At 50.5% G+C, this 26,896-nt stretch overlaps 1 long non-coding RNA gene across 1 annotated transcript; it reads left to right on the top strand.

The window, feature by feature from the left end:
* The first annotated feature begins 9,955 nt into the window (after positions 1-9,955).
* Positions 9,956-26,409, top strand: LOC311596703. The gene is made up of 2 exons (XR_014778938.1): positions 9,956-10,066; positions 26,087-26,409. It is a non-coding gene; the product is annotated as an uncharacterized lncRNA (long non-coding RNA).
* Positions 26,410-26,896: the final 487 nt, after the last annotated feature.

The raw sequence follows: 26,896 nt of genomic DNA, 5'->3' as shown, positions 1-26,896 counted from the left end.
CTCGTTTATTATACGTGTGAGTTCCTTTTTCACTTGTATGCCTGGATGTGCACCATATTCATGCCTGACGCCCACAGAAGTCGCAAGAGGCCGTCAGAACCCGCTAGAACTGGAGGTCGCCAACTACCACGCGGGTGCTGGGAACTGAACCCCAGTCCTCTCGTAAATTGAGGATTAAGGAGATTATAAATTTGGATCATTTGGGAAAGAAACCCCAAGACTAGGGGGTCCTATGGGTGTTAGGACCGTGAGTTCCTGGCCACTCCGTTGCACACTGAGGCAATGCAGGTAATGCCATGGGCCCACACCAGGCCACCAGGTTTCTTGGGAGCTTCCTTTGGCGGCCTGCGAAGCTGCTTCTGGCTTTGAAACAAAGCCCAACACGCTTTGGGCAAAGTGGGGCAGATGAGTTCCAAGAGGCCTTCACACAGACCAGGAGGGAGGACGTCAGTGGAGGAGCCAGGCGGGGGCTCTTCCTTCCGTCCACATCTTCCTTGCCTGTCCCTTTCCACCCGGCAAAGCACTGCCTCCTGGACCTGGCACCGTCCAGCCCTTGATACCTTTCTGGTCTCTCCCAGTGCTATCCTTACCACACTGGAGGCTCCCTGCCCACCGTGCCTGTGTCGCTTGCCTACCACTTTCTTTACCCATCCTTTAAAGCCTGGCATCTAGGTAGCCTCCTCTAGGAAGCTGCCAGGCTAGCGCTGGTGCAGTGGCATCCTACCAAGCCATCAAGTGTGTATGTCCAGCCGTCACGTGGCTGATGCAGAGCCACTCATGCAGCCTCCTGTCCATCCATGGATACAGACAAAGCCTCTGTCCTGGGGCCCTGGATCTCTAATTTCCCTAATGTATCTCCTAGGTGTCCAAGCCTAAAATCTCTACCTGGAGTGGGCAGCAAGATGGCCTCTGTTAGGTTCAGTCCACAACCGTGCCGGGCAGTGGTGGCGCACGCCTTTAATCCCAGCACTCGGGAGGCAGAGGCAGGTGGATCCCTGTGAGTTCGAGGCCAGCCTGGTCTACCGTGTGAGTCCACGACAGCCAAAGATACACAGAGAAACCCTGTCTCAAAAAACAAAACAAGCCGGGTGGTGGTGGCGCACGCCTTTAATCCCAGCACTCGGGAGGCAGAGGCAGGTGAATCACTGTAAGTTCGAGGCCAGCCTGGTCTACAAAGCGAGTCCAGGACAGCCAAGGCTACACAGAGAAACCCTGTCTCGAAAAAGCAAAAAAAAAAAAAAAAAAAAAAAAAAAAAAAAAAAAAAACAAAACAAAACATACCTCCAGGCCAATCGGACTCCAATCCAAGACAAGCGGAACAATCATGGCTGGGTCTGGACAGGACAGGCTGTTGGCTTCTGACAACCTACAAGGGCTGTACAGCTCAGCAGCCACTCGTGTGTGTGCCTGTTGCTACAGTTAACACATGTTAGGGTGTTTTAGGAAGTCCTAACTTGGTTTAAAGTCCAGGCTGTACACTAACTTCCCCCCTTTATGTCTATGATTGTAGTCAGCTTCTTCCTTTTCCTTTCTTTCTTTTTTTTTTTTTTAAGATTTATTTATTTATTATATACACAGTGTTCTGTCTGCATGTACAACTGTAGGCCAGAAGAGGGCACCAGATCTCATTATAGGTGATTGTGAACCACCATGTGGTTGCTGGGACTTGAACTCAGGACCTTGGTAAGAGCAGCCAGTGCTCTTAACCTCTGAGCCATCTCTCCAGCCCCTTTCTTTCTTTTTTAATCTTTCTCTTTTTTCTTTTTGAGACAGGGTTTCTCTGGGTAGCCCAGGCTGGCCCTGAACCCACAGCAATCCACTTGCCTCTATCTCCCTGAGTACCAGGGGTTAAAGGTGTGTCCCACCAGGCCTGCCTCTTTTTGTTTCTTTGTTTTTTTTGCATAGGGTTTCTCTGTGTAGCCTTGGCTGTCCTGAAACTCACTTTGTAGACCAGGCTGGCCTCAAACTCAGGGACAGTGTGTGCCACCACCACCTGGCCAGCTTTCTTTTTTCGTTCCTTCCTTCTGTTTTTGTTTTTGTTTTTGTTTTTTGTTTTTGTTTTTTTTCCCCGAGACAGGGTTTTTCTGTGTAGCCCTGGCTGTCCTGGAACTCTCTTTCTAGACCAGGCTGGCCTCAAACTCACAGAGATCTGCCTGCCTCTGCCTCCCGAGTGCTGGGATTAAAGGCCTGTGCCACCACGCCTGGCCAGCTTCCTCCTTTCTAGACCCTTCCTTCCTGCCACCCTTCGCCCTTGCCGTTCCTCCATACGTTTCCTTCTTCTCCCTGACCGGGCTGGCCTATCAGAAGGTGCCACAGGTGGGAAGTGGGGTCCTGTGAGGACGGCTGAGACAGCAGCGGAGCCACCTGCAGCAGATGCCTCTTTCTTCTCTTACCCTTTGTCTGGGCCTGCAGATCCCGAACATTTCCCCTGCATGGCTGTGTGCATGCATCACTGCAGCTATGCATGCTTGCTGGCTCCCTTACCTACCTCTCTTACTGCCTCAGCCACCTCAAGATGGAATGGCCAGGGCACAGAGAGCAAGAGCTTTCTGGTCCCCCTCCTACAACCCCAGTGGTTCACAAGAGCCTACAGCCCATGCTGAGGGGTCAGCAGGCGTATGGGTAGGGAGGCCAAGAGGTAGGGTGCCAGGTCCTCTGTCTTTTTTTTTTTTTTTTGCTTTGTTTTTTGAGACAGGGTCTCTCTGTAGCTGTGGCTGTCCTGGACTCCCGTTGTAGACCAGACTAGCCTCGAACTCACAGTGATCCGCCTTCTTCTGCTTCCCCAGGATGCTGGAATTATAGATGTGTGCCACTGTACCTGTCTCGCCTCTGTGCATTTTTTTTAAAATTAAATTTCCGGAGCTGGGCATGGTGGTGCATGCCTTTAATCCCAGCACTCTGACCCTGACACTTGAGACCCTGTCTCGAAACCCCCCAAAATAAATGACTTAATTTAATTAAATTTCCTTTTTTTAGGATTTTATTTTATATTTTAATTTTATTTATTTATTTATTTATCTATTTATTTATTTATTTATTGGAGACAGGGTTTCTCTGCGTAGCCTTGGCTGCCCTGGACTCTGTCTGTAGACCAGGCTGGCCTGGAACTCACATTGATCCGCCTGCCTCTGTCTCCTCAGTGCTGGGATTAAAGGTGCGCACCACCATAACTGACAATTTGTTATTTATTTTAGGTATATGAGTGCTCTATCTCCATGTACACCTTCATACCAGAAGAGGGCATCAGATCACATTATAGATGCTGTGAGCCACCATGTGGTTGCTGGGAATTAAACTCAGGACCTCTGGAAGAGTAGACAGTGCTCTTAATTGCTGAGCCATCTCTCCAGCCCGCCTCTGCATTTTGATGTTATGTGAACAACAGGAAAAGCAGATACAAATATTATGCAAAATAGAAATGTCCTTTTCTAATGTTGATATATGGGCAAGCTTCATGGATACTTTGTGGAGAGGATATCATATCCAGGCGGCACCTACTGCTGTAGCCCCAGGAGTGTAGGTGACGCTCCTGTCCTTGATTCGGGCTGCTCTGCAAGTGGCGAGGGCAATGGGCACTTCTGTCTCCAGCGCTTTAAGGGCCTTCCAGAGACATCCATCCATTTAATGCTGTGTGAGACAGATCACAGACTAGGCAAATTATTCTGTCCTGGCCTCTGCCAGACCTGGCTTTGATTCCCAGCACCACCACTTAATTGCTGTGTCCTCAGGCAAGGCAAGTCACCAAGTCGCCTCTGGAAGCTTCTATTTCTTTGCTCATAAATTAACAACAATAATTGAACAAAGCCCTTGTAGAGCGTTTGTAAGGACTCCCGAAGTGACATGCAATATGGACAGACCAGGACAAGTGCCCGGCCCTGCTCCCCTCCCCCAGTACTAAGGATTGAAGGCTGAGTCTTCCACATGCTAAGCAGGGCTCTACAGTTAAACTTCGTTTTTAACTTTTTTTTTTTTAACCTTTAAGACTAAGTTCCCCAGGACTGCCTGGAACTCATTGTGTAGATCAAGTTCACTTTGAACTTGCCATCTTCCTTCCTCAGCCTGCGGAATAACGGAGACTGTAGGTCAGATCAATTAATGATTGTATTCCTTAGAAGACGTGTGTGTTTTGCCTGCATGTGAGTCTTGTGCACCACATGGGCGCAGTACCCATTGAGGTCAGAAGAGGGAGTCAGATTCCCTGGACCTAGAGATACAAATGGTTGTTAGCTCTCCTGGCGGGTGCTCAGAAATGAACCCAGGTCCTCTGCAAGAGAACTGCTGAGCCATCTCTCTAACCCCTCCTCCTTTTAAAAATAGATTTACTGATTTTTATGTCATGTGTAGAAGTGTTTTGCCTGCTCGTATGTATATGCACCACGTCTGTGTCTCATGCCTGTGGGGCTCAAAAGAGGGCTTCAGATATACCCTTGAACTGGCGTTACAGGCCATTGTGAGTTGCCTCATGGCTGATGGGACCTGAACACAGGTTACGGCAAGAGCAACAACTGTTCTCAACCATCAAGCCATCTCTGCAGCCCTGTTTGGTTTCAATGCTGGGACTCAAACTTAAGGAAGGCCTCTAGGCAGGACTTTGCCTCTGAGCTGTAGGTCTGTAAATATCAATTATAACTGTATTACACTTCCCCGAGGGTACATGTGCACTATGTGCATGTCAGTGTGTGTGCACATGAGCACTATGTGCACACACACACACACACACACGTGCACACACACGAGCGCACACACGTGCACACACATGTGCACACACACATGTGCACACACACACACACACACACTCATATTCACACCACCCTGCCTTCTTCCCATGATCTTGTGCTTTTCTGGGAGTTTCAGGCTTGTGCCTGGGGTTACTTTCTTTATCCTCCCAGCTCTGCCTGAGAGAGGCTCACTCATCTCTTTTGGGAAGGGGGCGTGAGGAAGGGCTCCCACAGAGACCATCATCCAGTGTCTCTCTCTGTCCCAGAAGAGGATCATGCATGAAGATCCCAGTGGACAGCTTAGAGAACATGCTATGTGCACTGGGTGGTCCCTTCCGCCTGACGCTCACTTTCAAAGATGGAGGCAATGTCAGGGGGAGGAGTTAAGGACTTTCTGCTTCCATGCAAGTAAAAAACGAGGTCTCGATGGAGTAGAGGGGCCAGGCGGTTCACTGGGAAAATTCTGGTGCACTGTCAAGGTCTGGAGGTCGGTGGAAGAACAACTGTCCCAGGAAGAGCCAAACTTTAAATATTTTGGGTTTATTTATTTGCTCCACCCAACCCCCCCCCCCCCAACATGGTTTCTCTGTGTAGCCTTGGCTCTCCTGGACTCGCTTTGTAGACCGGGCTGGCCTTGAACTCAGAGCGATCCTCCTGCCTCTGCCTCCCGAGGGCTGGGACTAAAGGTGTGCGCCAGCCACCATGCCTGGCAAAATTTAAGACTTGTTGTGAGGTTTTGGTCTTTGTTTTTTTTTTGTTGTTGTTGTTGTTTGTTTGTTTTCAGAGATGAGGTTTCATGTAGCCCAGGCTGACTTTGAACTCCCAAAGTAGCTAAGGATGGCCTTGAACTTCTGATGGCCTGAGCCTTGTGCCCCAGCCTTCAAAGTTCTTGAGTGCATCCTCCCGGGATGGCGCATGTATGTTTACGATCAGTTTTATGTTTTACATCATCATTCCTTCTATTACTACTACCACATGCCTTCATGTACATCCATGTACCAAGCAAATGGTTGATGCCTAAGGCCGGAAGATGGCATTAGATCCCCTGGAAGAGGAATTTTAGATGGTCGTGAATTGCTGTGTGATGTGAATGCTGAGAATCCAACCTGGGCCTTCTGAAAGGTCAGTGCTGCTAACTGCTGCGCCGCCTCTCTAGCCCTCAGAGCATTCTTGCCTATAACAGTATTCCTCAGACTGAAATTTTCCCTCCTACAGGGAAATTCATTAAGAAAGGAAGTAAACACAGAGAAACCCTGTCTCGGGGGGGAAAAGAAAGGAAGCAAACAACTCTAGCTTCAGGAAGTTCCTGAAACTGAACAGATTCACCAGGCCCCGTCCCTCAACAAGAACATATAAACAGTAAAACTTGTCGCTCTCAGACAAGCATAGCCACTTGGAAGAAACATAAACCTACCCCTGTCTCTAAAAGAGGCTGAGCCCAGCTGCGAGACCTGGGAAAGGCACTCTCCAACCTGTTGAGCTGCCCACGGATTGTCTTTTGTTTGTTTTTCAAGACAGGGCCTCTTTGAGTAGCCTTGGCTGTCCAGAAATTCACTCTGTAGACTAGGCTGGCCTCAAGGTCAGAATCTCTTTAGAGTGCTGGTATTAAGGTTTGTGGCAGATCCCGCCCCCCCACCCGAAAGCTGCCTACAGGTTGTACAGTGTGCTCCGAGTTCCTGGCTGCCCATGCTGGGGAGGCTTTTGGTGATCCAGCTGTCTTTTGAGTAATTTCCACTCCTGTAAGTAACCCCGAACCCCTATTCTTGTAAGTAATCCCAGTAAAACTAGTTGGTCCATCAAAATGGACTTTCATGGTGTCCTCTGTTGTCAGTTCCCTATCTGGGGTAAGTAAATGTGTGTGGGGGGGTGTTGCGTCTTCCCAGGCAGGAAAAGGCTATACTGAACACATCACATGTGACACTCTCAGTGGCTACCCATTTTTTTTTCACTTGTGAGACAGAGTCTTATGTAGCTCTGACTGGCTTTGTAAACGGAGGCTGGCCTTGAACTTGATCCTCCGGTCTCTAGCTCCTGTATGCTAGGGTTACAGAGCTGTGGGTGTGTGCTAGTCTACCTTGCTTATACAGGACTCCGAGCATGTTGGACAAGCATTCTATTAACTGAACAATGTCTTTTTGAACCCTTAAGGAAACTGATTAAGATGCTAGCTCAGTCACAGACCAGGAGTGGAAGCCCAGTGCAGCTCTACCCTTCGCCTGTAATCTAAGGAGACTCCCATGGGCCGACATTCTGCCCCGGTTCAGTTTGCCTTACCTCAAATCCAGTTTACCTACCAAAATGACCACAAAGCCAGCAACCCCTCCCCTTCTTCCTCAGACCTCTCTATGCCCATCTTCTCTCTCTCTCCTCATTGCCAAAACATTTGCTTTTTTTGTTTTAATGTATATAGGTGCCAGAAAGACTTTTAAAGTTTTAAAGCCAGTGCCAGGTGTGGTGACACATTTTGGGGGCAGAAGCAGGAGGAGCTCTTTGAGTTTAAGACCTGTTGAGCCCACCCCCCACCCCCACCCCTTTGGGCCTATGACCAAGGCCTTCCCCCACCTTCTATGAGGCCAGTTCTTTTTGAGCCTTGTGGCCTTTGCCTTAAATGAGCCTCAACCAGAATCCTGTACTCTTTTCCTTTGCTGGACTGGCTTTTCTTGGTCTTTCAGGCCTCGGGTCAGATGTCACCTCCTCTGAGTGGCCTTCCCTGACTACAACAGCAGTGTGTTCCCTCCCTAAAGTCAGTCTCACTTGACCTTATTTTAAGGTCTTCTTGGCTCTTCAATTGTGTTCAACAATTTAGTTGGTTATGGTGTCTCCCTGAATAGAATGTATGTTCTGTGAAGCAGGGACAAGACTGTTCTGTTGGTGCCCGTCAAGTTTAAACAGTGTCTGGCATTTAGTAGCTAGCTACTCAAACACAGGAGATGATGTGTGCTTGGTGTGTGACAGGGATCAAGAAAGTCCCAACCGTTTCTGTGCCTCAGTTTCCTTTTGTTGTTGGCCTTCGACTCATTTCCCCCAGCCACACAGAAAAGTGCTGCATGAGATCAGAGATGGCAGAATGCTCCTTCCGGGGGAGACAAGGCGTGATGCCCAACTGGAGATGAGGTCAGTCCGGGAGGCTAGAGGAGCTGTAAAGATCATCTCGGCCAGAGCCCTGACCTAGCCCGACCTAAGATCCCAGATCTGCCAAGGAGGGTGTACAACCCTGCCTCGGGTGGGAAGCTTCTCTCAGCGGGGCCTCCACTCCCCTCCCCTCCCCGGGGAGGCAGGTGGAGCTGCGTCCTCATCTTTGTTCCCATCTGGAGCGCGTTTGGCGCGGCGTGGCGGGGGCGGGGCTGCGCCCCCGCGGTGCCCAGAGAGACGGGCCCGCCCGCTTATCTGATCTGCAGCTAATTGAAACTCCCTGCTCGCGAAGGTCAGCTCGGTCCCCTGACAGCTGCCGAGCCGAGCCAGGCCGGATGGAAAACCCGGGCTGTGCAGGGCCGACGGGGCGCGGGGGGAGGGGTTGTGTGGGGGGGGCTGCCTCTGCGGCAAAGTAGACAAAGGCGGCCCCTCCCTCCTCGTGTGCGCTGCTGGGGGTCGTCAGAGGTAGCGGCCTTCGCCCTCACCCTGCGAGGCGCTCCAGCCAGAGTCACATGGCCCTAGGGCTACAGAGGAGGGGGCGCCCTTAATCCCTACGCGCCGGCCTAACCCGCTCCCACGCCGGGGCCCGTCTGGGGTCTCTGGGAGAGTCACCCCCAACTTCCTGCCCCCACCCCGCCTCCACGCCCCGGCTCTGAGACTTCCTGCCTCCCCGGCTGCGGGCAGCTTAAGCTGTGGGAAGCTGGTGGGGCCGGGGTGACCCGGTCCCCTCCCCCTGCGCGCTCGACGGGGCGCAGGGGTCCGGGAGGAAGTGTGCGCGGTGGGGGGCACCGCCCGGCTCCCGGCCGTCATCCGGTGGGGCAGGTGCGGCCTCAGTCCTACAACGGAGGGCTGGCCTGCCTGTTGCAATTGGTGCTGGAGCGAGTAGGCGGGAAAAGACGCCACGGGGGGCGCGTTTCCAGGGTTCCGGGTGCGGATGTGGTGATCGTCCACGGCTAGGCCTGGCCCGCCACGCCCCAGGCATGCGGAGGCCCTGTGCTGCCCGCACGGGTCCTCTCACCAGCCGCCGGGACACCTAGGCACGGGGTGTTGGAGAGCTCTCCGAATTCTCTCGCAGCCTCCAAGCTGAGCGTGCTCTCCTAATCAGAACCTTTGCCTTAGCTTTTCCAGACTGTAGAAAAACGACCCCAACGACAGATTTTCAGGCAAGCACCACGTTAAGCAATTAACATAGTTCGAAAGTATTTAAACCTTACAGGTCCATTTTAATGATGAGCAAGATGAGGCCTATAAAGGCCAGGACCTGACCAAGGTCACAGGGCTCCTAAATCAGCTAGGTAGGGCTAGGCTCCTGACGCCATAACTGGCCCCTCGGTTTGTCAATGACTGCAGAGTTGTGCACCAAGTATAGGTCGATTCCCCAGGGCATCTGTGAAGTGCGGTGAGCCCCTCGGCATGAGCCGCACATGTTCCTAGGTTGGTGATGGGCACGTGTTACATGGCGCAGTCCCGCGTGCCAAGGCGGGGAGTGGGCGGGAGGGGAGCAGAGCATAGCTGAGCGCACTGGCGCCCAGGTGCGATATTCCCGGTTGGGACCAAGCAGAGTCCTGTGGAGAGGCCTGAGCTGTCTGCAGGGCGGAGCGGGGGCGGAGAGCTCGGAGCTGAGTCCACGCGGGCCACGGCGCCTGAGAGGCCGCAATCCCGGCGCCTGCAGCCGGCGAGGCGCGGGGTGACGCGCGGGGGCCCAGCTACCGTGACCTCCTCCGCGGTTGCCATGGTGACCGTGCACTATAAATAAAAAAAAAAAAAAAGAGGAGGAATTTCAAACCCGTTTTCTACGGAGCTTGGCGGGAGGGGTGGGGGAGGTCTCTTTGAATCGAGTTTCCCATTTCACCTTCCCCAGGCGGCAGGAGCGCTTCCCCCGCAGCCCAGCCGGGAAATTGCCGCCCCTCACGCCGCGTGGCGCCCCCGGAGGAAGCTAATTAGCGCAGCCCGGGGAGCTAGAGACAGGGGACCTGGCCCCGCTGGGGGGGGGGGACAGGGCCCGCCTTTTGTGGGGAGGGGAAAGCGCCTACAAATTGCCCCCCTTCCATCTCTAAGGCGCGCGCTCAGCCCAGCGCGGGCCGGGGCACGGGGCGCAGGCGGGAGGTCGCATCTGCAGCTTTGGCGCAATGAATCAGGCACGGCCGCCGCCGCCGAGCGCGTCTGGCATCCGGAGTCTCCCGGGATCGAAAATAATTTGGGCAAAGCGGTGGGAGGTGTGTGTGCGCGCGCGTTCCGAGGGGAGGGCGGGGAAGCAGGCCGGGCGGGGTGTGCGGGGCGGGGGGAGGTGCCATCCGACAGCCCCGCTGTGGTGAGAACGGAGTTGACACTTCTTTCCTTTCCACTTACTGCGGCAAGTACGGTGAGGAAGCTTAACCCTGTCGCTGCTTGGTGCACGAGACGCAGTGCAAGCGCCCTCCTGAGGGCGATCAGGCCTGGGGTCAGGTGTGCAGAGCCCTTTGGCATGGGTCATTGCGACCTACTAGGTCATCCCTCAGGCTCCCCAGGCTGGTACTGCCCCACCTGTGCATTTCTCAAGACATCTTCTTGGATGCTTTTCTCAGTACTTAATGTTTCCTCTTCCAGAGCCGGCTAGTGACCTCAGTTTCCCCACGTTTACAAGGCAGTCGGTTTAGAGGGCACTGTCTTGTCAGGAACCTTCCTTTGAAGACATTTTGCCTTGGGCCTTTTGTAGTTAATAAATTGTGCAGGCGTCGGAACCAACTTGCTCAGACTCCCTCTAGCACTTTTAGTGTCCCTCATCAAAATGGCCGGGTTCCTGTTTTTGCCTCTGATGGCAGAAATGTCACCGCTGCTGCATTAAGCACGCTCGGCGGGAATTTGGTTTGGAGCGAGAAGCTGGCGCCCAGCCCTGCCAAGCTGCTTGCCGCAGTTGGGGGGTGGGGTGGGGGGTGTAGACTGTTAGATTGGCTGTGCTGCCAGCCTGGCCAAGGTCAGTTTTTGTCTTCACCTTCCTGCCCATCGGCCTGTCACTGCCCACTCTTCAAAAACCGTCTTCACCTCAAGTTTGGCTAGAAGTGAGTCTTTTCAGACCCTTGTGCTTACTTGGCTCAGGGAGATGGGAGTAGAGGTGGGAAACTCCTGTCTTTTCCTTCCCATCCCTATTCTAACTGGGAGTGTACTGGGAACTCGGATCTTTGATTCAGTGCTGCCCGTTTAGTGGTAGCCAAATCTCAGAGCACTTTCTGCTTTAAGGCCCCAAGGGCTGTGTGTGTGTGTGTGTGTGACTCAGGATGCAGAAACAGGTGGCTCGCTCCGTGAGTTTGAGGTCAGTTTGGTCTACAGAGAGAGTTCCAGGACAGCCAGGGAGGGCTACCACAGAGAAATCCTGTCTTCCCCAAAGACCCCAAGTCCCACCACGCACAGGAGAGGCTCCCAGGACTGTTTCAGCAGTTCCCCACTTCCACCCTGAGAATTCTCAGCCCGGCTTGTCAACCTGCAGATATGGGTAAACCCTGGGATGGTTCTGGTGCTTACTCCGAGATGCATGCTGGGAGTACTTAAGAGATCACAGGTTGCCGGATCAGGAGACTGAGCAAATAGACTGTTGAGGATTTCTCCTTAAGCTAGGAACTCTAGCTGGGCATGGCTAACATTCCTGGTGTCATGGCTCAAAAAGAACTGGCAGAATATTTGGGCTTTGTACATAGATCAAGAGCACCATGGGCAAGCCTTAGCACCTCTACGAGGGTACATCCTAGTGCTACCAAAAGAAAAAAAAAGGTGTGGGCTCAGGGTCAGTGATAGACAGCTTTGTGTGAAAAGTGCTCACTGGACAAGAATGAGGACCCCAGGACTCACATAAAAAGCCCAGCTTCGGCCCAGTGTGGTGGCCCACACCCTTAATCCCCATAGTTGGAAGCCAGAGGCGCATTTCTGTGAGTTCAAGGCCAGTCTGGTATACACAGTGAGTTCTAGGGCTACACAGTGAGACGGTGTCTCAAGGAGAGAAAGAAAGAAGCAAGGCTTGGTGGACAGCTGTAGTGGAAGACACCCAACATGGACCTCTGGCTAGCACAGGCATGTATACACAGAGCGATAGTCTGGAGAGATGGCTCGGTGCTTAAGAATACATACTATTCTTCCTTCTAGTGAACCCAGGTTTAGTGAGGGGTGTCTCTCTCTCTCTCTCTCTCTCTCTCTCTCTCTCTCTCTCTCTCTGTGTGTGTGTGTGTAAAGTGTGGGCTCTGGGTTTGGGGTGTAGCTCAGTTCTAGTGCTTGCATTTACGAAACTCTGGATTCCAACCCCAGCACCACAATGGATGGAGTTTGGTGGCACACACCTTTAACCCCAGGACATGGGAGGTGAAGTCATACGAATCAAAAGTTCCAGGTTGCCGGGCATGGTGGCATGTATCTTTAATCCCAGCACTCGGGAGGCAGAGGCAGGCAGATGGTTGTGAGTCCCGGGACAGCAAAGGCTACACAGAGAAACCCTGTCTCAGAAAACCAAAGAGGGGGGGGGGTAGGGAAGAATGTGAAGAGTCAGGAACACAATCCAGGTACTTGCTCTCTGCCTGGCGAGCTTGAATGTTGGCATTATTGTCTACAGAGTCCTGGTTCCCCCAGTCTGTCTCCCTGTCTTGCCAGGTCCTAGGCAGCGGGGTGTGGGTGTAGAGGAAGGTTAAGCCAGTCAGTCCCCAGGAGCAGCTTCATTTCTGAGGCTCCATTTCCACACCCCAAATCCTAGCTCCCAGGTATTTTTTTTTACCCTTGGTTCAGTAACTGTACCTCATAACTCCAGTTTGGAGTGGCAAGACCCTTAGCATACTGGCCCGCATTAGTTCTTCAGGGCTTGCCCCTCCCAGCCCCGTGCTGTCTTTGCTGCTTTGTCAGGCTTAAGGTTCCTTGGCAGTGGGAAGACGTCCAAGCCACGTCCAGGCCACCCCTGGAAAGGTGGAGGGAAGACCCCGTTGATGTTAAGCGTATGGGGCAGGAATAGGACACTCTTATTAGACAATCCACTGGTCATGTGATTTCTGCTGTCTTCCCTTGGAAAAGCAGCTTGAAGTTTGCTAGGTGGGGACTTAGGATCAGTGTGTGCCTAGGACATAGATCCGTGCTGACTTCTGAAGGGTCGTCCTCCCGGGGAATATAGTCAGGGTGCAGGAGGGTCTTCCTTAAAACCGTGGCTTTTACTGGTGAGGTACCTGCAGGTGGAGCCTCGGGCACAAGTATGTTCAAAGTTGCATTGGGAGAAGACGGCAGTCTGATTGATGGCTGGCCGAGGTGGCCTCTCAGCTCCTACTTGGGCAGCAGGCCACGGAGGGCACCAGCTAAGCTCTGGCTCCCGCACAGCTACCCACACTTACTCACATTCACCCAGGTTCACATAGGCCCAGCCATTCTCATGCTCCGACATGCAAGTCATGGTTACACTTGCGCTAACACAATGTATATACACTGTTGTGTCTGTTACACACAAGTACACTTAGGCACTCAGATGTACACATCAAAGATACATCAAGGATGCCTCATATAGCCATACAGATGTTAACACTGTGTGCACACTCAGTAACACATGTGTACACATATGTACAGATAGCCAAACACAGGCATTTGCTCTTCCTTCAGCTAATTTTTATTTGTTGTTTTTTGTTCTTGATGTTTTTTGTTTTTGTTTTTGTTTTGTTTTGTTTTTTCGAGACAGAGTTTCTCTGTGTAACCTTGACCATCTTGGACTTGTTTTGTAGATCAGGCCAGCCTCAAACTCACAGAGATCCGCCTGCCTCTGCCTCCTGAGTGCTGGGATTAAAGGCGTGCGCCACCACGCCTGGCTATCAGCTGGTTTTTATTTTATTTATTTATTTATTTTTCAGGTGATTTAAAAAAAAAGATGTATTTATTTTATGTATTTATTTTATGTTGTGAGCCACCATGTGGTTGCTGGGAATTGAACTGGAAGAGCAGTCAGTGCTCTTAACCCAGTACCCTTGGCTGCTGGCTGACTGCCACCTCTAACTCCAGCTTCAGGGGAATCCAATGCTTTTGGCCTCCTTGAGCACTTGTACTCACTTGCATGGACACACAAAATTAAAAATAGGGCTTCTTGGGGGCTGGAGAGATGGCTTAGTGGTTAAGAGCACTGTCTGCTCTTCCAAAAGATCTGGGTTCAATTTCCAGCACCCACATGGCAGCTCACAACTGTCTGTAACTCCAGTTCCAGGAGACCTGACACCCTCACACAGACACACGTGGCAGGTAAAACACCTGTGCATGTAAAGTAAAAATAAATTACAATCCCAGTACTCGGGAGGCAGAGGCAGGTGGATCTCTTGGGAGTTTGAGGCCAGCCCAGTCTACAAAATGAGTCCAGAACATCCAGGGCTGTTACACAGAGAAAACATGTTTTGAAAAATAAGCAAACAGGGCTCGGTGTGGCAGCCTATGCCGTTAATCCCAGCACTGGAGCGGCAGAGGCAGGCAGATCACTGTGAGTTCGAGGCCAGCCTGGTCTGCAAAATGAGTCCAGGGCAGCCAAGGCTACACAGAGAAACCCTGTCTTGAAAAACCAAAAAAAAAAAAAAAAAAAAAAAAAAAAGGAAAAACCAAGCTAAATAAGTTAAATCTTAAAGTAAAGCAAAACAAATAACAACAAATCCCCACTCAGACTAGCAAATACAAAAAAAGGTGTGTGTAGGGGAAACAGTTCCTTTTTAAAAAATTTTATTTTATGTGCATTGGTGTGAGGGTGTCAGAACACCTGGAACTGGAGTTACAGACAGTTGTGAGCTGACATGTGGGTGCTGGGAGTTGAACCTGGGTTCTCTGGAAGAGGAAACTGCTCTTAACCACTGAGCCATCTCTCCAGCCCTGGAAAACACTTCCTTGGCCTAAAGAAAGTGGCCAGCCCAGGGAGCCTGAGGACACTAGATGTGGCAAGGGTAGAGTCAGAGGCCAAAGGGGCTTCCTCTAGGACATTACAGCTCAACGAAAAGATTGGGCATGCCTTTAATCCCAGCACTCGGGAGGCAGAGGCAGGTGGATCTCTGTGAGTTCAAGGCTAGCCAGGTCTACAAAGCGAATCCAGGACAGTCAAGGCTAGGGCAGAGAGACCTTGTCTTGAAAGCCCCCCCACCCCCACAAAAAATGACTGGGCTCAATCCTGGGACACAGGGCCTGATGACCCAGCGTTCCTAGCAACTTCCAAGACTGTCTCACATCTGTCAGATCCACCCAGTACCAGGGGATAAGGGTTACCATTTTTCAGATGGAGAAACTGAGTCCATGTTTATGTGTCTGGTATCTTTCACCAGAGCTGATACTCTGGGGCAGTGTTGTGCCAAAAGACAGTCTGTGTGGATTTTTGGATGATATTGCTGAGTAGCAGCTTAGTCTGAACTGGGGTCCGCTTAGAGGTTCAGGGCAAGGGTGATGATCCCCCCTAAAGGTCTGTTCTGGAGAAGACTGCTGGCGCCTCCCCTTGCAGCCCCTCTAGGGCCACTGACTGATGAGTCAGCCGGGATGAAGTCACCAGCTTCCTCGCAGCCTGCGCTCCCCCTGACCTGGAAGGCGCCTGCCAGGGCACCAGTAGAGCCTGAGGAAGGCTGGGCAGCTGTCCAGGTCACTCTGTCACAGTTGATTTAGGGGGACTGGAGGTGTCCAGGGCCATCAGAAACAGCTGAGTATCTGGGACCTCAAGGCCCATAAGTTAGGCCGTTCTTTGCTGTTTGCACGGCTCTCCAAGAGTCTGTAACGACTTCCTGGGGACTGTGCTCATCCAAATCAGTTTATGGCAAAGGAAATTCATTTCTACCTCTCTCTGATGGGCGTGGGGAAGGGAGAGTGTCTCAAGAGGCAGGCCTTTGACCGGTGCTGCAGGGAGGTCTGTGTCCTGCACACTGACCACAGTGCCAGTGGTCATGGGACAGGGAGCCAGCCTAGGGCTAGAGTCCTGCACATTCTGGGCAAGGGGGCCACTTGGATTTCAAAGATACTCCCTGGGGTTAAACATGGTGGTGCTGCACACCCAATGATCCCAGCATTAGGGAGGTTGAATCATGGCAACTTGAGTTTGACTTTAGTCTGGTCTGAAGAGCAAATTTCAGGCGGGAGGGACCTGTTTCAAAAACATAAAAACAGAAACAAAATTGCTTCCTAGTGTTGAGGGGGGGGGCAGGGGCAGAAACCCACATCTGGCTGTTTGTTAACTTTTTCTCAACTTCTTTCTATTTCTACATGTTATTTATGTATTTACTTATGTATTTTTGTGCATTGGCTATGTGCCTGGCATTGTTGTGTGTGTGTGTGTGCGCGCGCGCGTGTGACACACAGTGGTGGACAAGTAATGAAGGAGTAGGAAATAACCAATCTGGAAGAGACCCAGGAGAGAAATAAATTAGCTTGCCACGGCCAGCTTCTCCAAAGGGCTGCAGAGACCATTCCCCCCACGCCCCCCTTGAAGATGAGCAGGACAAAATGTCCGGGATTTCTAGAAGACAGCTGTTCAGTTAGGAGACACTTAAAAAAGAAAAACCTAGCCACGCTGGGTAGGCAGGAGGATTGCTGTGAGTTTGAGGCCAGCTTGGTCTATAAATCAAGTCCAGGACAGCTAGGGCTACACACAGAGAAACCCTGTCTCAAAAAAACCAAAATAAAATAAAATAAACTAGCCAGGACTGGGTGCAGTTGCCTGGGAGGGAGGAGGGCGCCTTTTCTGCATAGCAGGCCTACAGATGCAAAGGCTGGAGACTCTGCGCATTCTCCCTTAGGAGGCTGGCTGCCACCTGCACCACTTGTGCCTCCCAGCCTGGGGCCTGATGGGCTTGCAGGACGGGATAAATGGCTCGCCCTCCTGTATCTGACTTATTAGGAGGAGACCAGAAATTCTACACATTTGTTGTTGTATCTTTTTTTTTCCCATTGGTGTTTGCCTGCATGTATGTCTGTGACAGGGTGATGGGTCCTCTGGCACTGGAGTTACAGACAGTTGTGAGCTGCCATGTGGGTGCCGGGAATTGAGCTCAGGACCTCTGGAAGAGCAGCCAGTGCTCTTAACCCCTGAGCCATCTCTCCAGCCCCTTGTATCTTTTCTTTTCTTTTTTTTTTCCAAGACAGGGTTTCTCTGTGTAACAGCCCTGGATGGCTGTCCTGGACTTGCTTTTGTAGGCCAGGCTGGCCTCCAATTCACAGCAATCCACCTGCCTCTGCCTCCCGAGTGCTGGGATCAAGGGCGTGCACCACCATGCCCAGCCCCTTGTATCTTTTGATAGAACAGGACCAGGCATAAAATACTTAGATGGGACAGCCCTGGGATCTATTTTCTTTCTTCCTTTCCTTTCTCTTTCTTTCTTTCTTTTTTCCTTGAGACAGGGTTTCTCTGTGTAGCCTTGGCATCCTGGACTTGCTTTGTAGACCAGGCTGGCCTCGAACTCACAGCGACCCACCTGCTTCTGCCTCCCAAGCACCTTTCTTTCTTTTTAATTCAAGGTTTCCTGTAACCTAGGGTACCTGGCCTCAAGCTTGCTCTATAGAGGATCTAAGTCAGGGTATTATTATTATTATTATTATTATTATTATTATTATTAGTAGTAGTAGTAGTAGTAGTAGTAGTAGTAGTAGTAGTAGTAGTAGGTGGTGGTCGTTTTTCAAGACAGGGTTTCTCTGTGTAGCCTTGACTATCATGGACTCGCTTTGTAGACTAAGTTGGCCTTGAACTCACAGTGATCCACCTGCCTCTGTCTCCCAAGTACTGGGATTAAAGGCCTGTGCCACCACTGCCTGGCAGGACATTATTTTGTTTGTTTGTTTGGTTTTGGTTTTTCTGAGACAGGCTTTCTCTATGTAGCCCTGACCATCTTGGAACTTGCTCTGTAGACCAGGCTAACCTCAAACTTAAATATTTACCTGCCCTTGCCCCACCAACAATGGGCTTAAGCCAGGTAAGGAAGCACGCTACCAAATGAACTGCCTACATTCTGTCCTTTTTTCTTTCCTTCCTTCCTTCCTTTTCTTTCTTTCTTCCTTCCTTCCTTCCTTCCTTCCTTCTTTTCTCTCTCTATGTAGCCCAGAATGTCCTAGAATTGAAGATCCTTCTGCCTCAGACTGGAATTACAGGCAAGCATTTCTAGGCCCAGTTTAGTAACCATTCTCCCCACCCCACTCCCCACTTTTTTTTTTAAAGACAAGGTTGTCTTGGCTGCCCTGGAACCCACTCTGTAGACCAAGCTGGCCTCACACCCAAAGATCTGCCTGTCGCTGCCTCCCGAATGCTGGGATTAAAGGCGTGCACCATCACCATCCGGCTCTAGTCACCCATTTTTAAAAGTACACACAGTAGGACTGGTTGAACACACAGGTTCAATTCAGACAGGATCCCTGAGTTCGCTTCCAGACAGAAGCTGCCTGAATCGAACCTCGTGCCTTCCTTGCCAACTACAGGTGCACACACCCGTCTCTCTGCCGTGAGGTGGGAATTTGTGGTTCTTTCACAGAGGCCTAGTTTTCATCCCATTCCCCTTCACAAGGGCATGGTTCTGAGTACATTAGCTGGCTCTGGAGAGACAGCGTCCTCTGAAGGTGCTAGAGTACAGAGTTCTGCATCCTTAACTAGGTTTTTTTGTTACTTTGGTTTGTTTTTCCTTTATTTCCTTATGCATTTATGTATCATTGTTGGGGTGGGGGAGGGGTGCACCTGTGGCACAGCACAACCATGGGGGTCAGAGGAGTTTGGTCCTTTCTCTCTACTCTAAGAATCCCAGGGATCCATCTCAGGTGGTCAGATGTGGCAGCAAGTGCCACCACCTTTCCAGCCATCCCAGCAATCTGTAATTTTTTTCATTTCTTTGAGGCATGGTCTTGTGTGTGTAGTGCCTTTACAGATGCTTGTGCCTTTGCTTCTCAGGTTTGAGACACCATGTCCGGCTCCCTAAGTCTTTGATATACCGGAAAATGTCATCCGAGAACTGTTAAGTCCCCAGCAGTTCTGTGCAAAGACCACCAACAGAAGGCAGGGACGTGCTTGTGTCTTATTTTTGGATCACAGCCAATGGCTATGGAATTTGTAGAGGAAAAGGATCTGTCCAAAGGGCCTGTTTAAGTATCAGGGCCCTACAGTCTGATCCCCTGGGTGCAGAGGCCACCAAAGCTGCCCAACCTGTGCCTACTGGTTGGAGTCTGATCAGTAGTGGTTTGGAAGCATAGGGTAAAAGCCAGAGAACTTAACCAACAGGTCAGAAAATTGGTTGTAAAGAGAAAGACTCGCGCGTGCGCACACACACACACCCAGACACACACACACATGTTGCTGGTGCCTGAAGATTCTGAGATACCTTCTGCCTGGAATGACACAGTTTTTGGGCTTTCAGGCACCGGCCACTCCTCGTTCTTAGCTTCCCAGAGCCACAGGGACAATAGAAACTCAGCTACAGCAGAAGGTGTGGAGTGTGGAGAGGCAAAGCTTCCTTGAGCCTTTCTGGGCAGTTCTTGCCTCCTCACCAGGGTAGAGGTGACTGGTGACTGTCCTGCTCAGTGGGTGTGTGACTTGTGCTGGCAGCTCCTAGCTGACTTCCATCCAATCCTGCGGTATGATGCTCCTGTCTACCCTTATGGGGTTGGTCAAACCTCGACCTGAGATGTGACTAATTCTTAACCACATAGGCGCTCTGTGGCAGTAAGGTGACTCCTGTGCTGGGGAACCTCCTGTGGGTGTTTGGAGCTCCCACTTGGTGGCCAAGCACACACAGACAGAAGCCACTTGCTTGCTGCGGGCCAGGAAGGCTTTCCAAAAGAGATGCCATCAGACCAGGGCAAAAGGACCTCCGGGCAGAGGGAACAGCTGGGAAGAAGGGAAAGTGAGCCTGTCTCAGAGGGAAAGGGGCAGTCTTTGGGTCTAGGGCTCTTCTGTGCTGGGAGCACACCTTTGGCAGGTTTCCTTAACAGGTTAGGGTGACCACCCCTCTGGATCCTGGCAGTGGCCTACAAGGCTAAAGTCCGGTCTTGCTCCAGGTCCAGCCCAGGAGCTAGGGAAAGGGGTGCCAGTTGCCTGGGTCCCTCCCTCCCACTTCAGAGATGGGAGTGTTTGGCAAAGCAACAAGGCAGCCTTTGTGTCCCTCTGTGGGTCCAGGCACGTCTGGCCCAGCCTAGGCGGCTGCTGGTTTCAGTGCCCTGTGATCCCAGGCAGGCGGGGCTGGGTGGGGCGTGCAGGGTGTTTGTCCCCTGTGTCCCCAGTGTGGCTGTCTCTTGTCGCTTGCTCTCCATCAGGGCTCTGCAGGTGGTAAAGCCTGTGTTAGGGACCCAGCCAGGTAGCAGAGGGTGGATGTTGACACAGGGTGAAAGGTGGAAAGCTTGGCACTTGTTAGGTTCCTCAAACTGTGTGCTGCGTGACACAGCCAGTGCCCAAGGCCTGTTCCAGGGTGAGCCTGTGTGTGCATTTGGGTGAGGACGTGATTCTGGGTGTGAGGGGTCGGGCCTGAGGCAAATGAACAGCCCCTAGCCTGCTCAGAACAGAGCACTGCTGTCTCCTTTGCGCCAACAAGGCCTCTTTCTCAGTGCATAATGTGCCCTCTGTATTGTTTGCTGCTCGGCGTGGTGACGGTAATTTTAAGGCCTGAGGCCTCCGGGGTGGGGGTGGGGAGGTTTCAGTGTTTGGGGCAACCCCCGTACATTTGCACCCTCATGGGGGCAGCAGAGAGAAACGAGGACTCCTAGGTACCGTTGCCAGGAGCCCCTATCTGAAAGTCGGTGACTCCTTCCTGTGTCACTCCCTGCTTTTGAACCCTGCAAAGGCTACACAGAGAAACCCTGTCTCGGAAAAAAAAAATTAAAAAGAAAATAGTAAAGAAAAAAGAAACTGGTTCTAGTAGCCCCCCTTTTGGCTATTTCTGGCCTCTACAGACCTATACATTCTCCACGCCCACTCCTGAGTTTTCCTTCATGGATGCACAGAAGAGACGATGCCATCTTCTTAATTCTTTTGTTTGTTTGTTTTGGGTTTTGTTTTTTAATTTTCATTTATTTATATTTGTTTGTTGTGGTCTTTCTTTTTTCTTTCTTTTCTTTGCTTTTTTTTTTTTTTTTTTTTTCTGTCTGAGACAGGGTTTCTCTGTAGAGCCTTGGCTGTCCTGGAACTCATTCTGCAGACCAGGCTGGCCTCCAACTCAGAGATCTGCCTGCCTCTGCCTCTGAGTGCTAGGACTAAAGGCGTGCGCCACCACCGCCCAGTTTATTTTGGTTTTTCAGGACAGGCTTTCTCTGTGTATCCCTGGATGCCCTGGAACTTGCTCTATGTCTAGGCTGGCCTCAAACTCAAAGATCCGCCTGCCTCTGACTCCTGAGTGGCGGGATTAAAGGTGTGCCTCCTCAGCAGATTCTTCATCCCAGCACTCGGGAGGCAGAGGCAGACAGATCTCTGTGAGTTCAAGGCCAACCTGGTCTACAGAGTTCTAGAAGAGCCAGGGTTGTTACACAGAGAAAACCCTTTCTTGAAAAACAAAACAAAATAAACAAACTAGGAAAAGGAAAGAAAAAAAAGATTAAGTGCTGAGAACCCCAAAGACTCTTTGGTAGGGTTCTGTCCTGGGAGTGTAGCTCATTCAGTGATAGAGCTTATGCTGAGATTACGTAGGGGGCTGCGTGTCCTCCCCAGAGAAGAACATGTGTGCTTGCTCACACACTGGAGTGAGTGCACTCACACACAAAATTCACATGAGACATTAAAAGAAAAAAATTAAAGACATATATTTGAATCCCAGCATTTGAGAGGCAGAGGTGGGTACATGGAGCACTGGGAATTTGAGGGCAGCCTGGTCTACTGGTCTACGCAGTGAGTTAGGATAGTCCGGGCTATGTGTAGGGACCCTGTCTCAAAAACAGCAGCAACAGCAACACAATAGGGTATGGAATGTGGTAGTTCACACTTAGAAAAACAGCACGCAGGAGGCCAAGGCTAGAGGATCATGAGCAATTCAAGGGCAACTTGGGCTACAAAGAGAGTTCAAAGCCAACCTGGGGATACTTAGGAAACCCTGACTCAACCCAAATAAACTTAATTAAAACTTCATTAGAGCTGGGGATGTGGCTCAGTGGTACAACACTTGCCTAGCTTTCATGAGTCTCTGAATTTGATCCTTGGTACCTTTTTTTTTTTTCCTTCCCAAGACAGGGTTTCTCTGTGTAGCTCTGGTTGTCCTGGAACTCACTTTGTAGCCCAGGCTGGCCTCAAACTCAGCCATCTGCCTGCCTTTGCCTCCTGAGTTCTGGGATTAAATGGGTGCGCCGCCATCGCCTGCCTGATACTATTTTTAAGCATTGAAATTAGGGTTATTTTTCTAGAACAAAACACAACTGGTAAGAATATGAACAGGCCTTTTATGCTTTGGGGAATTCCATTGGTTTATAGCTTAATATAGTAGACAGGTTCCTTGGGACTGGGTGGAACTGGATTCTTCTTTTGCATTCACTCGGTTGGGATGTGTGTACATGTGACACACACATGAAGGCACATATGGTTATTGTTCTTGGATTGTATGTGACAAAACCCTGGCCTCACACACAGATTCACAGTTGGAAAAGATACTCTTTTTTTTTTTTTTGGCTTTTTTGAGACAGGGTCTCTCTGTGTAGCCTTGGCTGTCCTAGACTCGCTTTGTAGACTAGGCTGGCCTCGAACTCACAACGATCCACTCGCCTTTGCTTCCCGAGTGCTGGGATTAAAGGCGTGTGCCACCATGTGCCTGGAAAAGAGACTCTAACAGCCTTTCAGATCATTCCAACCACATCCAAATCTCATATAAGTTACCTGTTATCTAGACCCTGAAACCCACCAATGAAATGAAATTTTGTCTATCTATCTTTTTTGGTTTTGAAGACAGGGTTTCTCTGTGTAGTCCTGGCTGTCCTGGACTCACTTTGTAGACCTGGCTGGCCACAAGCTCACAGATAGCTGCCTGCTTCTGTCTCTCTGAGCCCTGGGATTAAAGGGGTGCGCCACCACGCCCGGCTCTGCTGAGACGGAGGAGCTAAGTGCCTTTGCCCCCAGAGCCAACTCACTGCCTATCAGCTAGCTTTTTATTCGTGTGTGTGTGTTTGTGTCTGTGTGTCTGTGTGTACGAGAGTGCAGGCTTAAGGTTGATGTTTGAACGATCCTCCATCTCTTTTCCCCCTTATTCGTTGAGGCAGAGTCTCTCAAACTCAGAGCTCCACAACATGCTTATCTGGGTAGCCAGCTTGCTCTGGGATCCTCAGTGAGGCTGGAGTTATAGGCAGGTCACGCACCTGCCTGGCTTTACATGGGTCATCTCCGGAGCTATCGCCCTAGCGTGTGGTGCTCTCTCTCTCTTTTTTCAAAAACTGGAACTTCAGGCCGGTGGTGGTGGCACACGCGTTTAATCCCAGCACTCGGGAGGCAGAGGCAAATAGATTGATGTGACTTCGAGGCCAGCCTGGTCTACAAAGTGAATCCAGGGCAGCCAAGGCTATACAGGGCAACCGTGTCTGAAAAAACAAAACAAAACAAAAATAAATAAATAAATAAATACTGGAACTTCATTTTAACTTGATAAGAAAGACTCACAGGCAGGCTGTGGGGGCTTGCATCTGTCACCCCAGCCACCGGGGAAGCAGAGGAAGAAGCACCCCTGAAGCCAAGTGGCAGAAGCCAATTCAAGCTACAGAGTGAAACCCCATTTCAGAAAAGCACACACATACGCACACAAGTGTTTCAATCCCACACTTCCAGATTTTGATAATCTGACAGCTATTCTCTCAACAACAATCAAATGAGCTGGTCACTCCAAGGAAACAGTGGACAGTATCTTTTGGTGATGACAGAGTTCTGTTCTTTAAGTTGAAATTTAAATCCTGCAATGGTGTACTTTAACACATCACATAGGCTTGACAGCTTCTGAAACATTTCTGATAGAAATAAGTGATATCAATGAGTATGATTCTTTAATACAGTTCACGGAAATGTGTTGACATTAAAAAGACATGCATTGGGGTGGAGAGAGGGATCAGAGGTTAAGAGCACTGGCTCTTCTTGAGGACCCATGTTCAATTCCCAGCACCCACATGGCAGCTCACAGCCATCTCTAACTCCAGTTCCAAGGGATCCAACACGCTTCTGGCCTCCGGGGCACTGCACTGCACACATGTGGTGCCCACACATACACGCAGTGCGCACCTATACATGCAGGCAAACATTCATACATATATAAGCAGAAATAAATCTTTAAATAGTAATAAGTAATTTCAAATAGAGCTAGTTGGGGTATGGGTGTGGCTCAGTCGGTGAAGCCGTAGCCTGTTGAGTTCTGTCTTCAGCACCATAAAAATCCTGGCACAATGGCACATGGCTGTAATCTCAGCACTTGAGAGACAGGAGGATCAGGAGTTGAAGGCCATCTTTGGCCACATAGTGTATTTAAAGGTAGCTTGGGCTGCATGAAGCCCTGTCTCATTATAGATGGTTGTGAGCCACCATTTGGTTGCTGGGAATTGAACTCAAGACCTCTGGAAGAGCAGTAAGTGATCGTAAACACTGAGCCATCTCTCCAGCCTCCCCACCCCCCAGGCCCTGCCTCAAAAAACAAAACAAACATACAAACAAAATGCCTAAGGTGTGGTGGCACAAGGCTATGTTCCTATCAATTGGGAAGCAGAGGCAGGATCATCGGGGATTAACTTCAAAGAGAATTCAAGGCCAGGCTGAACTGCCTGAGAGGGTCTTACACAATACAAAACAAAGCAAAGCTGTTACTTCAACTCCTACCTCAAACAATGACGCCAGGACATTTCCTTGGGACAGGCATGGTATTTGGGTGTGTGTGAGTTTCCTGTACCATCTCAGAGGCCTTAAAATAGATATGTATTCAAGGATTGAGATTTAGTAAAATGACAATTTTACTACTTAGCTTCATTCTTAAGTGAAGCCAGGTTTTCTTTCTTTTTTTAAAAATATATCTATTGTATATGAGTGCTTTTTCTGAAGGAAAGGGCATCAGATCACATAATAGATGGTTGTGAGCCACAGTGTGGTTGCTGGGAATTGAACTCAGGACCTCTGGAAGAGCAGGTGGTGCTCTTAATCACCGAGCCATCTCTCCAGCCAGCTTTTCAATGATCTCTAGCCGACTCAATTGTCGTTGCCTTGATCTATACAAGGCACAATTTAATTCACTGTTGCTGGCACCCTGAGTGCCCAGTGTCAGCAAATGAAGTGGTCGGATAATGCCTTTGTGTTATCAGTAGCATATTTTTGACCTGACCTACTCTTAGGACAGTCATAGCAGTCCACGGCCCCTCCTGGAGAACCGCTGCCCTGGTTGTTCTGTCTCCTGTGCTTCTGTGACGATGGTGTGGGCCTTACACATCTCACATGGGTCCTCTTTTCTCATTTCTGCACTCAACTGAGATTTGGGATTTCTTGGCAGGGCCTTCTCTGGGGAGATGCTGATTTTGATGGGTGGGCAGGTTGTCAGAAGACAGAGACTGAGGCCAGGCATGGTGGCCTTTAATCCCAGCACTCGGGAGGCAGAAACAGGTGGATCCCTGTGAGTTCGAGGCCAGCCTGGCCTACAAAGCGAGTCTAGGACAGCCAAGGCTACACAGGGAAACCCTGTCTCAACAAAACAAAAAGAGACTGGGCACATACTCTCAGTGGAGGGGACAGCATCAGCAATGTCCCAGAGAAGAGCACAGTCAGGCGTAGTGGCTCATGCCTGTAATTCTATGACTCAGGAGGCCAAGACATGACAAATGCACAAGCTCAAGATCAGTGAGCTCCACTGACAAAAGAAAACAAAAATAAGGGGAGGATGGAGTCAGAGGACGGGTCTCAGATGCTAGCCCTGGGATAGTAGGCACCCAAGAGTGATGGTGAGGGACAGAAGTGAGCCCAGAGAAAGGCGAGGCCAGAGAGGAGAGGTCCTTCTCCAACAGGCTCTGAGCTGTTGGATCTCACAGCAGTGTCCTTGAAGCATGCTCAGTCAACACACAGGGACTTTTGCTTTCTGCCTGTGATTGGCCGAGTGTGGCTTCCTGCTCAGAACTCAGCCAGGCATGTCTCCACAGGTTTCTGTGCTGACACTTGGCTTCTCTCTTCCTGTGGCTTTGTGGTGACAGCAGCCGCACCCAGTTTGCCGTGCAGGAGCTTGAGGGTGACCTTGGCAGGTGGCTGCTGAGGAGACGTTGGTAGAGGTGACATGTTCAGGTATGCCACTAGAGGAGAGATTCCTCTTAAAAAATACTAATTATTACTTTGTTTCTTACTTGTGTAGGTGTTTTGCCTGCGTGTATGTGTATGGACCACATGCATTCAGTGCCTGAAAACCAGAAGAGGATGCCAGGTCCTCTGAAACTGGAGTGAGCTGGTATGTGGGCACTGGGAATCAATCCTGGGCCCTCTGGAATCAATCCTGGGCCCTCTGGAAGAGCGGCCAGTGCTCTTAACTGCTGAGCTGCCTCTCCAGCTGTTTTGTTTCTTTGACCTGGGTCATACTACATAGCTCTGGTTGGCCTGGAGCTCTCTACGTATACCAGACTCACAGTTGCACCTGCCTCTGACTCTAGAGTACTGAGATTAAAGGTTTGCACCATTTTGCCTGGCTGTGTTTTTTTTTGTTGTTGTTGTTTTTGTTTTGCTTTGCTTTTGTTTGTTTGGTTTTTGTTTTTGAGATAGGATCTCTTGTAGCTTAGGCTAGCTTCAAATTTAGTATGTAGCCAAGGATGACCCTAAACTCCAGAACCTCCCGTTTCTCCCTCAGAGTGCTGAGATTACAGGCTTGTGCCACCACAAAGGTTTTTTGTTGTTGTTGTTGTTGTTTCGAGACAGGGTTTCCCTGTGTAGTCATGGCTGCCCTGTACTCTCTTTGTGAACTAGGCAAGCCTTGAACTCACAGGGATCCTCTGCCTCCCGAGTGCTGGCATTAAAGGCACGCACCACCACACCTGGCTGCACAAAGAGTTTTTTGTTTGATCTAAAAAATTAGTCATTTAGGGGCTGGAGAGATGGCTCAGAGGTTAAGAGCACTGTCTATTCTTCCTAAAGGTCCTGAGTTCAATTCTCAGCAACCACATGGTGGCTCACA

The sequence above is a fragment of the Acomys minous genome (assembly GCF_964271855.1).
Source record: "Acomys minous genome assembly, chromosome: 4".
Lineage (NCBI taxonomy): Eukaryota > Metazoa > Chordata > Mammalia > Rodentia > Muridae > Acomys > Acomys minous.
Note: the sequence above shows the minus strand (reverse complement) of the source record. Positions and strands in the feature narration are given on the sequence as shown.